This window comes from Camelus dromedarius, chromosome 3, assembly GCF_036321535.1.
Source record: "Camelus dromedarius isolate mCamDro1 chromosome 3, mCamDro1.pat, whole genome shotgun sequence".
Classification (NCBI taxonomy): domain Eukaryota; kingdom Metazoa; phylum Chordata; class Mammalia; order Artiodactyla; family Camelidae; genus Camelus; species Camelus dromedarius.
The window spans coordinates 94,460,903-94,476,239 of record NC_087438.1 but is presented as its reverse complement, the minus strand read 5'-3'; positions in this window follow the sequence as shown (position 1 = coordinate 94,476,239).

Here is a 15,337-nt window from a genome sequence, read left to right as displayed (position 1 = left end):
TCCAAGGACTAAGTCATCAGTCACTGCTATCCCTGAGCTACAGTACACTCTGAAAGGAAGTCAGGACCAAGAACAGGATAAGGAACTCTGTGCCTTGAGGAAACAGGCAAACAGGCCCTCAGATATATTTCAGGAGGAATTTTTATGAACCCAGATTCTGGTGTCTTCTTATACTTAGAAAAAGCACCACAATCATTAGCTGAGATATCTGCCACTTGTGACTAGCAGATGTGTGCTTGATGGCACATACCCCTTAGCCAAAATCACATACATACTGGCCTCTCCCCCCACCTCTTCAGAGCTGTTCCTCAGACCTCTCTGAGAGGCTGTCTCCTGGTATCTAGTCCTCAGTTAAGATGCTGCATAAAACTCAATTCACAGCTCTTATGTTGTGTGTGTGTGTGTGTTTTCAGTTGACACCTCTGTGGAAGGAAATCAAAACAGAGTCAGAATTGCTAAGAGAGCCCTCCAAAATGGATCCAGGAGGCCATCCAGGAAGTGTGATTAATACACGTCTCAACCCAGATGCAGCCTGACCTTTTGGCCACTTGTTGTCCTAACGAAGACATCCAGAAGATCTGCCAGACACTCAAGAAACTTATCAGACTCCTACCCTAACAATTCATGATTCCTTAGGAACAAGTATTTCCTGACTTGTGTCAGAGTCAATCACAATTCCTCCCAGGCAACTTGAACAACCTTGTGGCTTTTTGTCTTTATTAGCCTCTGACTCTCCCCCGCCCCCAACCCCGGAACACTCCCTTGGTTTCACCTAAACCTGTGTCTCCTGAATTGCAATTCTTAAGACCCCAACAAAGCTGTTTGTTCTTTGCAGCCTTGAGATTGATTAGGGTCGATGCCACTGGGATTCAGACACGTTCAGGCATGCCTGGAGGGCTGGGGGTAAGCCAACAGGATCCTACTCCAGTGGGCATCTTGGGGAGAATCAGGCATGTCACACTGGATAAGTAACAAATCTGAGGTGTCAGAATAATGAGTCTATCATAGAATTTGTCCCTCGGACTGAGGCCCAGCCTAGCCTTCCGTGGATACCTGTCTATGCAGCAAAGAGCAGTTTCACCAAAATCCCATGTCCATAGTTCTGTAGGGAACACAAAGAGACAGCGGTGCCATGAAGGTTCCCACAGATGCAGGGCCACTTCAAGGCCCCAAGGATCAATGTGCCTGGTGCAGGACCTCAGTGCTGGACAGGAACCTTATGTATGGCCATCGCCCACCATGAAAGGGATCTGAGGCTGGGGGTGTTCCATGGCAGAGGTAACTTGTCTGGCATGGGATTCTTTTGTGAAGTCATAGGAAATTTAAGTGCTCCTAGGGATTTCTGGGGCCAGAATCCTACAACAACAGGTGGAGGTGAGAGACAACCAAATGCGGCTTGGTTCTATAAAAAGTCACTACATTTTTAACCCTTGACAGGAGGTTATCAAACTATGTTCATCTTTGCGTATCCTATGCCAGTCCTCACTCATTTGTACTTATAACAGTCGTAATCTATATTTTTTTATAATTTGCTTTTTCTGAAGTTATCATGGGAGAGAGCTGCCCATGCACATGAACAATATGAACTCTCCATCAGTGGTTCTCAGTAGGGGACAATTTTGTCTCCTGGGGAACAGTAGGCAATGTCTAGAGACATTTTTAATTGCCATGACTGGGGAGGTGATGCTATTGAGTAGAGGCCAGAGATGCTGCTAAAATAAACATCCTACAATACACGGGGGAGCCTCTCACCACAAAGAACTGCCTGTCTCAAAATGTCAGTAGTGCCAAGGCTGAAGAACCCCATTCCCGAGGTGCAGAGACCAGAAAGTACATGATTATTTGAGTAATTGTCAGTAGCCCAATTTGACCTGAATGTAGGATACATGCAGGGAAATCAATAGAGGAAAGTCAAAAAGTTAAGTTAGAAGAAAATCCAGAGAGCCCGGATTTCACTCACTGGGCAGTAGAGACTAATGGAAAAGTTTCTAGCGACAGAGATGGAGGATCCAAGGGCAGACTCGTGAGGTCTGGCTCGAGTGACTAGTCAATACCATTTACTGAGACATGGCTCGCAGCAGACGCTTTAGGGAGAAATGTATTCGGGTGTGGATGCAGCAAGTGTTCCCGGGAGCAGAGCATGGGGTGGCTCTGCTGCAAAGGCAGGAGGTGTGAGCAGGCATCCCAGAGAAAGCGCCGGCCTGGGAGCCAGCTGTGGGGAGACACACGCAGGGTGCCCAGTGGGTGCTATCGGGAGGAACTGCATGTGCAGAGAGGGACTTGGAGGACATCCAGACCAGGATCCCTCAAGGGCAGAGGGGAAGAGTGGTCAAGGCACTGGGAGAGGAGCTGGCAAACACAGTGCCACAGAGGCCAAGGATGCAGTGAGGCCTAAGGACGGGCTGAGGTAGGTCAAAAGCTGCAAGATGGTAAAGAGGAGGAGAGTGGGAGCACATCAACGGTGCCCTCCACAAGGGGAGCTGGGATCTGAATCTGGGTCTGCTGGCCCCAGGCCTCGGGCTTTTCCCACTGCCTCAGGACCATGTGGATCTGTGGATGGGCCTCTGGTTGGACACAGCCGGGCTGGCGGGAGCTGCACCATCACAGACACAGAATGATGATTAACAGTTAACAGAGCAGAGTCTGGTGTCACATGGAAACTTTCTTCTTTCTTCCAACATGAGCTGCAGGCCCTCTGGGGGCCACAGCGACTGCTTCTGCAGCAGCATCTTTACGTTGTTCAACAAATAAATACTACTTACCTCCTCCTGCTGAGCCTCGGTGGTGTCTCCTCAGGGGTGCGCCGAGCTCGCGGCCAGGGGGCTGCTGGAGACCTGGTTTCATGAGCTGCAGAAGGCAAAGAAACATCAGAAGTGAGGCTCAGCCTTTCTAGTGATTAGAGAAATGCAACTTAAAACAAGCACAAGACTCTCTCTCTCCCCTAGCATACTGACAGTCAAGAAGAAGCTGGGTGACACCCTGTGACACGCACACCCTGTGAATAGACAGTAAAGAGTGGAGGGCACGATCTTTGGGGAGGGCAAAGATACCAAAAATTTTAAGGCACTAGCCCTTTGCTCTAGCAACTCCACTTTCAGGCATCTGTCCTGTGAAGTGCCACCTGTGAAGGTGAAAATGTAGAGAGACACTAAATGTTCATCAGTGGGGCATATCCGTCTTGTTGCTTGTAGCTGTAAAGAATGAGGCAGGTCTCCGTGTTAATATGGAAGAAAGGGCCAGGATTGATTCTGAAGTGAAAAGAGCAAGATGAAGCTGTGAGACAACGTGTGTAGTGTGATCATTATTGTTTCTCTGTTAATCCAAATTTGTGTGTCCATAGAAATAGCATTGAGAAGACGCACACCAATCAGTTGATAGTGGTTATTTCTTGAAAGGAGCATGTAGGTAGGGAAGGAAAGGAGAGTGGCACTTTTTACCTTTACGGACTGATGTGCTATTTGTATTTCTACAGCCAGTCTGTGTCCCTTGTGTGATTTAATGCCAAGAAGATGGCATCCCATCTTGCCCTGGACAGAAAAATCCCAGCCTGCTCGCCTTCCCCAAGGCTGCCAACTAAGGGCTGGTAACCATGGCCACCTGAGGATTCATTGTAGGACCTCTCCCGGGCATAGCTATCATTCCCGCTCCCAACCTCTGGCAGCTAAGAGCTGATCGCAGCCACCTGGGCACAGGTGGTCTCGCTTCTCTCACACCCCACCCTCCCCCCAACATCTGCCAGCCCAGGTGAAGAAGGCGCTGCCTGCAGGAGCTGTGTTTCTGGAGGCAGAGCAAGCAAGTAAGAGAGAGAAGTGACACCTGGGGCGTGCCTCTTCCTACAGGAAACAGTATGGAGACAGGGATTCGAGGCCAGGGGCATAGCCACACTCTCTCACCCATTTCTGTTAAGGCTGGCCATCAGCCTCATTCTTGAGGGTCACTCAGCCTGGCCCTGAGACTGGCAAAGCTAGGGGCATTCCAGGCTCCGAGCCTAGAAACTCAGACTCACTGCTCTGGGTTCTCTCCAACATAGCTTCAGACTCATCTGGAAAAACATAGCCAACGACCCTTAAGTGCTTACTCTGTATCAGGCACTCTTCTGAGTCCGAGCTACAAAGTGTGGTCTGAGGACCAGCAGCAGGAACATTGCCCGGGAGCTTGTTAGAATGCAGACTCTCAGGCTCCAGTGACTGGTGCGGCATTAAAGCTGGAGAAGCACGGCCCTCAGTACTCGGATCTGTTAACTCAGTTAATCCTTCAACAACTCCCTGGTCCTGTCATTATTATCCCCATTTTGCGTATGAAGGTTAAGTAACTCATCATAGGTCACTCGGCTAGTGATTTCTGTCTGATTCCACCTGTAGAGCCCACACTACGAGTCACTACAGCACACTGCTGATTGTGTAAAGAGCGTGAGGAGAGGCCTCTTTAAATTTCTGTCCAGTCAAATGGCAGAGGGCTTAGGATGCTAGTGGGGCATAAAGTCAACTTCACTGGACTGACCTGAAAAAAAAAAAAAAAGCCACATCTTTCATAGTTACGGAAATGTGGAATTGCAGCCAGAGCAGAGGTTGCCAGGGGCGAGGGATGGAGCCGGGTGGGAGTGGAGGGTGGAAGCCGCTGTGGTGATGGAACTGTTCCAGAGCTCAATTATGTCATTGTCAGGACCCTGGTTGTGATATTTTACTATGGTCTGCAAGATGTTATCATTGGGGGAAACTGGGTTAAGTATGCAGAGGCTCTCTCTGAATTATTTCTTACAACTGTGTGTGAATCTCAAAAAGTTTTTAATTGAAAAAAAAATGCCTTCTCTATAGCTAAAATTTTCAAGCTTATGACCTAGCTGAATGAGCCAAAGTTACATTTTATGCATATGGACCAGAAGTGTGTTCTGATTAAAATATGCACAATTAAAGGCCTGGGGAGTATGAAGAGGCGACCAATATAAGTATAGCTAAATACCAAAATCATTTATTTCAACACACAATCCTCCTTAGTTCCAGAATCCCAGCTACAGCATACACACACACACACACACACACATACACATGTGCATGCCTCCCACAAACACAGCCTGTCTGTGAGTCATTTAGAAGGAAATAATCTCATAAAGCAGTATTGATGCAAAAGAACAAAACATGAGGCCTCTGAAGTGGGGGAAACATTCCCAGCTTGCAGCAGGATGAGAAGAGCCTCTCGGCTCAAGTTGACTTTTAAGAGTGAAGAGCCAGAGCAGAATCCTGCCCTTCACACAGTGTCTTAGATTGCAGAAAGAGATACTGCAATTAACAGTCTGCCAAAAAAAGAAAAAAAAAGGCCAATGGTCAACTCCAAAGCACGTGTGTGTGTGTGTGATGTGTGTTGTATATCGCCTACTTCTGATTGAAGCCAATGGTTGGTTCAGTCACTTGAATTAGGCGTTCTTGTAAAAGGCTAAATAGTTCTCAAGTGAAGAGAGGGCTTCCCCGGAGGTTGGTTCATCAGGCTAATGTGTTCCTGCAGCTGGCTGTTGGCTGCGGCTGCCGGCTTACGGCAGAAGCTGACCGGTAGGTGTTGCGGACACTCCTCCCGAGAGTCCAGACCAGACACACAGCCGGCAGCTCTTCATTCAGAGCACAGTAGGGCCTGCTGGGCTGCAAGATGAGGATGGAGAGAGCCCACCTGGGGACTGAAACCTCTCAGTCAATTTGCACACCATCTGGGATGTGTGTTTCCCATGCTGACCACTGCCAGAAGCCAGCACCTGGACTGTAGCAGACATCCCAGTGCAGAAACCACATGTGAGGCCCAGGAAGCCACCACATGGCTCTCAGGCTGGGTGGCAACTCGACGGGCCTGTGTGCCCCTAGGCACCCAGGGGAGGCACTACTCTGCCATGCGGGGGACTGTGGTGTTTGTGGAATTGCAGCCAGAAGGCCAATGCCAGCCTTTCTTCTATCTGCCCCTTCTCTTTCTATTTATATGTCTCCTTTTCCTTCAGATCTCATTGGAGGAGGCTATTTAGCTGCAGAGTGTATTAATCCCATCCCTTTCACTGGAAATATCCAGAAGACTGGTCCATATGCTCCCAATGAGATCTACCACACCCACCATCTAGTCTTAACAGAGGAAACAGACTCCACCCCAATGGCCTGATGCCAGTCCTCCATGAAAACATGCCACCAGCATCAGGCATGGTGCAGCCTCTGTCCTGAGTCACTTGTCCTGACCCAAAGTGCTCCACTTCCCAGTGTGGTTCTAATCCTCCCAGCAGAGGACCTCTCACCTCATCTCCCTGCTTATTCTCTTGTTGCAATCCATTTGACTGTAAACACAGGAGGGCAGGGCTTTCCATCTGGTTTGTTTATTACAATTCTTAGTACGTGGCCCCTGGTTCACATCTGCTCAAGAGCTGAGGCTCAATCCTGCTTCTCTTGCTTGTGGCTTCACTCTTTAACTATAACTTAACAACCCATTGGCCATTCTGGAGAAATTCTTCTTTCTCCAGAGCCCTAGAATCCCCTCTCTTCTCAGCCTGTGCCCTCCCCATGTTCACCCCAGTTCACAGAGCAGGGACAGACATGCAGCCCAGGCATAAGTCTGTATAAACTGAAGTCAGTTGGAAAGCTGCCTCTCTCCAAGGTCAGGGTAAGAATCAAGTTGCTGAAGACCAAGAAGGGTGACCAGACTGGAGCCCTAAGGCCAGGGGTGGTTGAGTGATCATGGATGAGAAATGCAAGACTGAGACATTCTGGAAAGAGCTCCAAGGAGAGAAAGGCTAAAACTCAGAGATACACACCCAGTACCCACAGAGCCCAAGGCTAGGTGGAATAACATCCCAACACCCTTCTTGCCATACACAAAGGACAAGGAAGCAGACTGGTGGTTTTCTTTATCTCACAGCTCATGCCCTGACTATGGTAGCCATGCACCATAAAAATACGAAAGAGTTTGCATTTCATAAACACTTGACTTTTACAAGTCTTAACATTTCTCACAGACAGCCCTGCTCCATTAGCATTCTGAGAAATACCTTTGATTAAACCTGGGTCTCCGCTTGGTCTCTACAATGGAAGAATAAGTTGAAAGGAAAATTCATGTACATGGATGTTGGCCCCAAATTTAACCGACCCTGATCACCTGCCCATACAATGCAACTTTGCTTAGAACTCAACAGTGATATAAATAACAGGGTTGATCAACAGAAGAAAAGTGACTGGTCTCAGCATCATCTTTGCAACCCCCACCCTCTGAAAAGGGCATCCAGCACCAGAATGAGTCCACATACCCACTGAAGAGGGGTTATGCTGGACTATGCTGGAGGGTGCAGTGTGGACACGTGTTTGAGGGACAAGAAAGTTGCTGACCCTGAAATGGAGGGTGTACTACTTTCCTAGAGCTGTTGTAACAAAGTGCCACAAACTGGGTGTCCTGAAACAACAGAAATGTCTTGTCCCACTGTTCTGGAGGCTAGAAGTCTGAAATCAAGTTGTCAGCAGGACCAAGCTCCCTCTGAAACCTGTAGGGAATCCTCCTTGCCTCTTCCTAGCTTCTGGCGGTTTGCTGGTAATGGCAATCCTTGGTGTTCCTGGGCTTGCAGCTGCATAAGTCCAATCTCTGTCTCTGTCTTTGTCATCACATGGCTTTCTCCCATGTGTCCCTGTGTCTCTTCTTCTCTTCTCATAACGATGTCATGATTTGGGGTCCACCCAACCCCAGTATAACCTCATCTTAATTTAACTAATTACATTTGCAATGACCCAATGTCCAAAATAGATGACATTCTGAGGTAATGGATTTCAATATATCTATTTTGGAGGGGACCCAACACAACTCATAACAGGTTAGTCATCAGGACTAGAAGAAGATGGTGGCCCAGGGCTTCCATGACTAGCAAGGTTGAATGTGCTAGGAACATGGTGTGAAGATAGCAGACCTCCCAGAGAAACAGTTTTGTGGGGAGGCAAGACCCAGGACCCAGTGCTCTCAGGCTTAGCAACAATCTGGTGTCCATGCTGGGCACAGAAGTAGCAATGCTGCCCTCCCTGGACCTCATGGACTTGGACAAGGTGGCAGTGTAGGCTGTGGACAAGCACACCTTCCCTGAGGATACTGGCCCATGTGGCCCTGAGAGCTTTCACAGCCCAAGGTAAGGACAGTTAGGACATGAGCCCCAAAGGACCACGATCAAATCCTACAACACCACGCCTGGCCTTGAAGTCAAGATGATTTTGATTTAGAAAAAAATTAATGTAAACATAGTTCTTAAACCTAAATAATGTGGTGGTTGAAAATTTATAGACTATAAACACATTCCCTCACCTACAGTCACAATCTTACTACCATGCGCTGCACAAAGAGCAGCACGCAGGACACAGAAGATGTGAGTCAACGTGGTGAACGGGGTCAGAAATCAGAGAGAGAGGCCAAACGTGGATGTCAGTGGGGAATAACAATGAACCTGAAGAAACTCGTGTTGGTCCAGGTCCCCTCCCCTCTAAATCCTTGTAGAAAAGAATATTAATAAAATAAAACTCCAAATCCAATCCCGGAGCAATAACGGAACACCAGTGCCAAACTTCACAGCCATGGGAAGGCTGTATAGAGCTAAGCAATCTCAGTTCAGCATTTCTCGGCTGAAATTCTTGAAAGCTTGTAATGCTCAGGCCAAAATGCTCTGGAAACCAAGGTCTGTGGAAAATGCAAACTTTATGAATCACACATGTGGCCACAAAGCCCCTTCTGCAGCTCTGAGTGAAAAGATTTGCACAGATATCTGTCCCCACACTGAGGACCACCGGGGCTGAGGCAGAGGCATACCATGGGTCCCGGAGATGACAGGAAACCCAGTTAGCCTCATGGGATTTTCTTGGCAAACTCCGAAAAATACAAGTGGGATTCTGGACTGGAATTAGACATGATAGATAAAGGGGCCACTTCCCTTTGCTTGAGGGGACATGCTTGGAGAAGGAAGACCCACGAGGCGAAATGTATCCTTTTCCAGCTACTTGCCCTCTTTGTTCCTCCCTTCTCCCATCTGTGAGACGGGATGATAATAACACTTGTCTCACGGGGCAGCTGGGAGGGTGATACGAGTTAATATATGTGAAGCACATCGGAACGGCCAACGTTAAGTCCTCACCTGCAGCAAGCACTCCAGCAAAGCTGAAGTTTCAGAATCTCTCCCTCAAGCTGCATCTCTTCCAGCACTCCTCCTAAATTTTCATTTCTACTTTATAGATCTCAGATTCCCTTCCCACTTTGTCTCCCAACAACCTATTCTCAATCTGGAGAGCGTCCCACTCACTGTCATAGGATCTAAGGACAGGAAAGGCCCTCCCCAGTCCCTCAGCTTCCGCCCCTGCCCCCAGGCAGAGCTCTGTTCACACCGACTCCGACAGCTGGTTGTCGTTTCCAGACAGGAAATATTTATCGAGCATACACTCTGGGCCAAGCCCTGTGCTCAGTGCTGCAGGAATACATGCAGGAGCAGGGTAGGCTGGGCTCTTGCAGTCTATGTGGGTCAAGTGGAAACTCAGACAGGATTGGATACTGCTGTCTTGAGGCAGAACGTCTTCTTTTCTGGGAAACCTCAGTTTTTGCTCTTATGGCCTTCAACTGATTAGATGGGGCCCACCCACAGTATGGAGGGCAATCTCCTTTACTTAGTCAACTGATTATAGATGCTAACCACATCTAGATTACGGTCTGATTAAATAACTGGCTTCTGTAGCATAGCCAAGCTGACATAGACAATTAACCATCACATGTAGATTCATTTGTCCTTATTCCCCCACTTCACGTCTGGCTTTTCTTCCTGACCACCAGCTCTGTGACCTACAGCAACTTCAGGCCCACCATGAGATGCAGAGAAAACAGCTTTCCATTGACTTCACCAGTTTCCACAGTTGCACTAGCTCTTCATTCCTATAATTTTTTATTCCATTTCACTCATAATGGTGGGACTTTGTACCAATGTATTCAATTTATCTGCTCTTGAGTGCCATCCACAGGAAAGTGCCACACCTCAGAACTCACTCCAGAGTTACTGGGAGGATGTCAGGAAGACTGTTCATGTAGAGGTGCCTTGCTGGTAGCATTCCAGGGTGACACTGCCAGAGAAGATGTCAGAAGAAGATCCTGGCCACTAGGCACTTCTGGCTACAGCATGCTTACAGGAACCAGGAGCTCAAGAAGCCAACCTCTGCAGGTAGAGTGCTGGAGAAAGCATACTCTTCAAGAGCCTGGCAAGGGAGAAACATTGGAATCAGAAAGAGGAAATATCTTCCTCCTCTATGTCCTGTCAGGGTTCTCTACTTGATCAGACCTAATATTGTGCCAGCTGGCAAAGAAGAAACATTTACAGAGCCTGCCTCCATTGCAACAGAGCTGGCCAAGAAGGGCAAGTTTAGAGCTGAGAGCAAGAGATTTGATCTTAGCACAGTCAATGCCTTTGGCTACTCAGTTTCCACATGCACACTTCAGCACACATTTGAACTTCTATGTAACAAAGAAGCAATGCTATATTTCTACCTCACAAGATACAACTATCCTCATTTCAAGTGAAGAATTTCTCGTACTATCCCAAAATGAAGAGATCCAGTGTCCTAACAGTCATTGCATCTACCACTGTAGCTGTACTAATTACTCCTGGATCCATCACAAACCCACTGAATAACCCATTCTCTAAAGACTAAATTGTACAGTTAACCTCCAGCAACTTGCATAGAAAGAAAAAATGGAAAGGAGAGAGAAGAAATTAGTTAGCAGCTACAAATAAACATATACGTAAAATAAACAAGAGAAAACATGCAAAGCTACTACAGTCTTGTTTTCTATACTTGGTCTAGAGGTCATAATCGATATGTATGGCTTCTTCCTCCACTAACCATTCTGTACTTTCCCCATGCTCAGTCAGGACCTCAGCTGGCTGGGGTTCTTTATCCAGTGGAGTGACTGAAACCTTGATTTCCAAACAGCCTGAGTCCTCCTTCACCCTGCCTGTTTCTTTGGTTGCTGTAGCTTTTGGTTGACACCTACTACGGGACATGGAAGTACTAAGAGGCACCCCAGAGAATCCCTTGGGTTCCAGAGTCTTCCTTTCCTCCAATGTGTAGTTACAACCCAATTACCCTTTGGTAATCAGGATCAATCATTCAGCGAGTAGAGTTAACTCCTTTTTGTTGATTCAGTGGCATAAGAAATCCAAAGTGGCAAGTTCTCATCTTTCAATTTAATGAAATCACAGTTGCAGCTCCTGCTTGAAGTGTTCCCCACTGGGGGAGTAAAACCTACCAGCCAGCAGAGATCCAGGATACCTGAACAGGAAGCAAGGTTCCTGAGCATGGATTATTTGGCATAATAGTAAGAGAGGCAACTCCCACTTATACCCTTTGATTCCTAGACCTGTGTATTTTGGCTATGGAAAGATAGTACCGTATTATGGTTCTTGATTCAAAGTGTACACTATGTCCTGTAAGACAGAACCCCATTCTTTCAGAATGTTGTCTCACAAAAGGTACTGCAACTGAGTCTTTAGTTAGTCATTGCACCTCCCAATTTGCCCAGTCACTTCTAGTTAGTGGGGAACACGGTAAGACCAGTTAGTTCCATGGGATGGGCACTAGCCAACTGCTGTACTTCTTTGCTGAGAAATGGGTTACTTGATTAGAAGCAATGCTATGGAGAATGCCGTGGTGAATTATGGATAATGGTGCTGTAGATGCACTACATGCAGAGAAAGCAAATCGATACCTAGAAAAATGTGTCTATTCCAGGGATGACAAATATCTGCCTCATTCGTGATAGAAGAGGTCCAATATAATCAGGCAGCTGGCTAATTACTCCAGGGAATGGTGTCATATCAGGGGCTCAGTGTTGGTCTCTGCTCTAGGCAGACTAGGCATCCAACCATAGTATTAACCAGGACAGTCACTGTGTTGAGGAGTTCATGCTAAGCCCTTGCATAGCCTCCATCCCTGCCACCATGGCTCCTTTATTCATGGGTCTCTTAAACAAGCACCGGGGTGGCTGGGAAAGAGGCTGACCAATGCCTCCAGAGCACGTCATTTTGTCTACCTGATGATTAACCTCCTCCACAGTGGATTCCCTTTGGACAGCCACAGGGGACACAAACATCTTCAGTTTATGTCCGTCTGTGGATGAGAGCAGTCTACCCACATACCTCTTCCCTAGACTTGCTTGTCACTAATCTTCTAATCATATTTCTTCCAATTCCCTGACCGTCCAGCCAAACCATTGGTAACTGCCCATAAATCTATGTAGATCCATACTTCCAACCATCTCTCATTCACACTAGTGGACAACCAAGTGTACTGCTCAAAATTCTGCCCACAGAGTCCTATCAGGACATAGAAACCACGTAACAATTTAAATTAAAAAATTAACATAAACAATTGTTAATAGGAGATTGGCGTAATGGGGAATTGGCCAATAAGATTTGGAGAGTCTAAACAATGCAGGAAGAGCAGATACAGGGAGCAGCCACTAGCCCTAGAGCTGAAATACAGCTCTAGTGCCAAGGAAGAGTCCCTCACCAGGGACTGGGATCTAGACCTCAGAGATGGCACAGTCATGTCTCACTAGATGGCAGAAAAGTCACTAGATGCTTCACTGGTAGGATGTGCCAGGAATCTGCCCTCTGGTATGTCAGGAGAAGGTGTTCACACAGAGGTGCCACAGCTCAGAACTCAATGTAAAGTCATTTGACAGAGTACTGGAGGAGGCCATTCACATGGAGGTGCCCAGCGGGTGTTATTCCTCAGGGAAACTGCCAGAGAAGATGTAGGGGAAAGCCATAGCCACTGGCCATTGCTGGAGAAGAAGCCACTTCTGCAGAAGCCAGGCACTAGAGGAGGATGTCCCTTTCAGGAACCTGGCACAGCAGAAACCATGTGCTCTCAAAGCCTGAGCACTGGAGAAAGCATGCTCTGCAGGAGCCTGGAAAATGAGGTCCACAGAAACCAGGAAGAGAAAACCCTTCCTTTCTCCAGTGTTCCTCCAATGTCCTCTATTGACAAGGCTTAGCAACATGCCAGCTGGCAAAGGGAAAATATTTACAAAGCCCACCTCCATTATCACATAGCAGGCAAATAACAGTGGGTTTGGAGCTGAGTGGCAATAACGTTGATAACTGGCCTGGGGAGAGGGTGCTAGGAGATGGGGTCAGAGAGGAAGGCAGGGAACAGACTAACACACAACAGTACATTATTCTGTATATAAACTGAGCAGATACATCCCTTTTTCTTTTTTCTTAAATGATTCTGTGATTTTATTTATTTTTTAAATGTTTATTTAACTTATTGAATGAAAGGTTCTTTAAATTCTACAGTACTTTACAATTTTCAGAAGTTTAACACACATGATTTCATATAGCCCCATAATAACACTTTTTACCCCCAAACCTATATTGCCCTTCTCCCCTTCTCTCTCCTCCTGGGTAACCACTAGTTTGTTCTCTATATCTGTGACTCTGCTTCTTTTTGGATGTGTGTTCTGAGTTCTAAGCAAACTACCCTTTCAAAGCAACTCCTGTGGGTCTGAACGCTGAACTGGGACACTGAACTGAGCACCTCCTCTCATTTCTCCAGAGCCTGGCTAACAGTAGGTGCTTAATAATAATCAGTTTCTTTGTAAAAAGAGTTTTCCAGCTCCACGCCATCAGCATGTGACTGTAATTTACCCCCAGGGTTATCCTTCAGCCTGTGGTCCTCCTTCTCTGAGGCAGCAGCCTCCCAATCACCCCAGCTGATTCCTGAGAAATCAGTGTGTGTGTGGAGGCTCCTTCCACCCCATGTGAAGGAAGCATCGTCCTCAGTCACTCTCACTGAAGCTCTAACCTCTTGGATGCTGACCAAGTCCCTCCATCCTCATGACTAAGCTTGGAGTACTAGTGATGGAAAGGGGATGGGAGGGGGAAGCCGTCTTTGACATACCTTAGTGTTGGTTCACAATTTTGGCTTCTCTTTGCCCTTTGTAAGCCAGTCTTTTAGAAAGAGAAATGGAGAAGCAAACAGCCTATCTGGGATTTGGGGGACTTTGAGGTAAGGAAAAGAGTAGTCACATCCGGTCACTGCACTCCTTCCAATATCTGCAACTGTAGCCTTGATTGCATAAACATCTCAGCTCAGGACTTACTGAATGAAGAATGTCTTCGACAAGGAGTGTTCCAAGAGATCCACAGCCTTCTCCAAGGTTCTCGAGACTATGGATGAACTGCTCATCGATGCTCCCTTCTTTTCTTCCCCCCTTGCCTCTCTGGTTTGCCCCTCATCTCCTCCAAATATGTCCAGTCAAACATATGCTGAGTCTCTGCCTAGATGGCTATGACTCTTCTCAGCTTACCTTCAAGAAGGGGTGCTGGGGCTCTGCCTCTGGGAGCTCACCACCCCATCAAGTATGAGAGTCCCACCCCTGGAAGAGTCAGAGTAACCAGGACGGCAGCTGATGAAGGTCTATGACCCTGCTTCTCAAACTCTAAGGAGCCTAAGAATCACTTTGGGTCTTCTCAAAATGCAGATCCTAATTTAGAAGGTTTAAGGAAAGCCCAGAGAACCTGTGTTTCTAACAACTCCAAGTGATGTCAAAGCTACCAAACCATGGACAACACTTTGAGTAGCAAGGATCTCCAGTGCGTGGTTTAGACATCCAGGTGGACACAGGAACTCATAAGCCCAGAAGACACAGGCTTCCACAAGGTCTAGGAAGTTGGACAAAGCTTCACAGAATTGCTGGCCCTGGGAATGTGTCTCAAAGGCCAGGAGGTTTTGTGGGGGGTGGGGTGGTGTCCATTGTGGAGTGCACCCATGGTCTGCAGAGGAGGCAGCACCCTCATTGCCTTATTTCCCCATCACAACCACTGTTCTCTCAGGCCCAGCCTTCTGGTTCAGCTACACCCTTCTCCTGCTCAGCAGGCCCTCCTTCCAGGAGCTGGATCAAGTACACACTGTGTGTCACAGTCAAGTTCCTCTTCCCACTCTGTTCCTTCTCTGACCCATGAGGGCAGGAGAAGGACACTTCAGGAAGAACTTCTGCCTACTCTCTCCTTGAGCAATTATGGCCCAACTGGAACAATGAGATTGCAGGAAATATAAACACGCAGATTTGGGGGAAATATGAGTCACTGCAAGGCAAGGACAAAAGATGAGAATGGCCTCAGACAATGACTGGCAGGGGAAGTGGGTGGAGGTGGGAAAGCCTCCATGAATTCACTCTGTGTTTGCATGAGTCCCTGCGGAGCTGTGATTTTCAGCTTCTTAGTCAAGAGTCTGGCATTTAGCTGCATCAAAGTCATGCTTAGTCCAGTGGGCAAGGCTTGTCCACTCCTAGGATGCTGATAGGT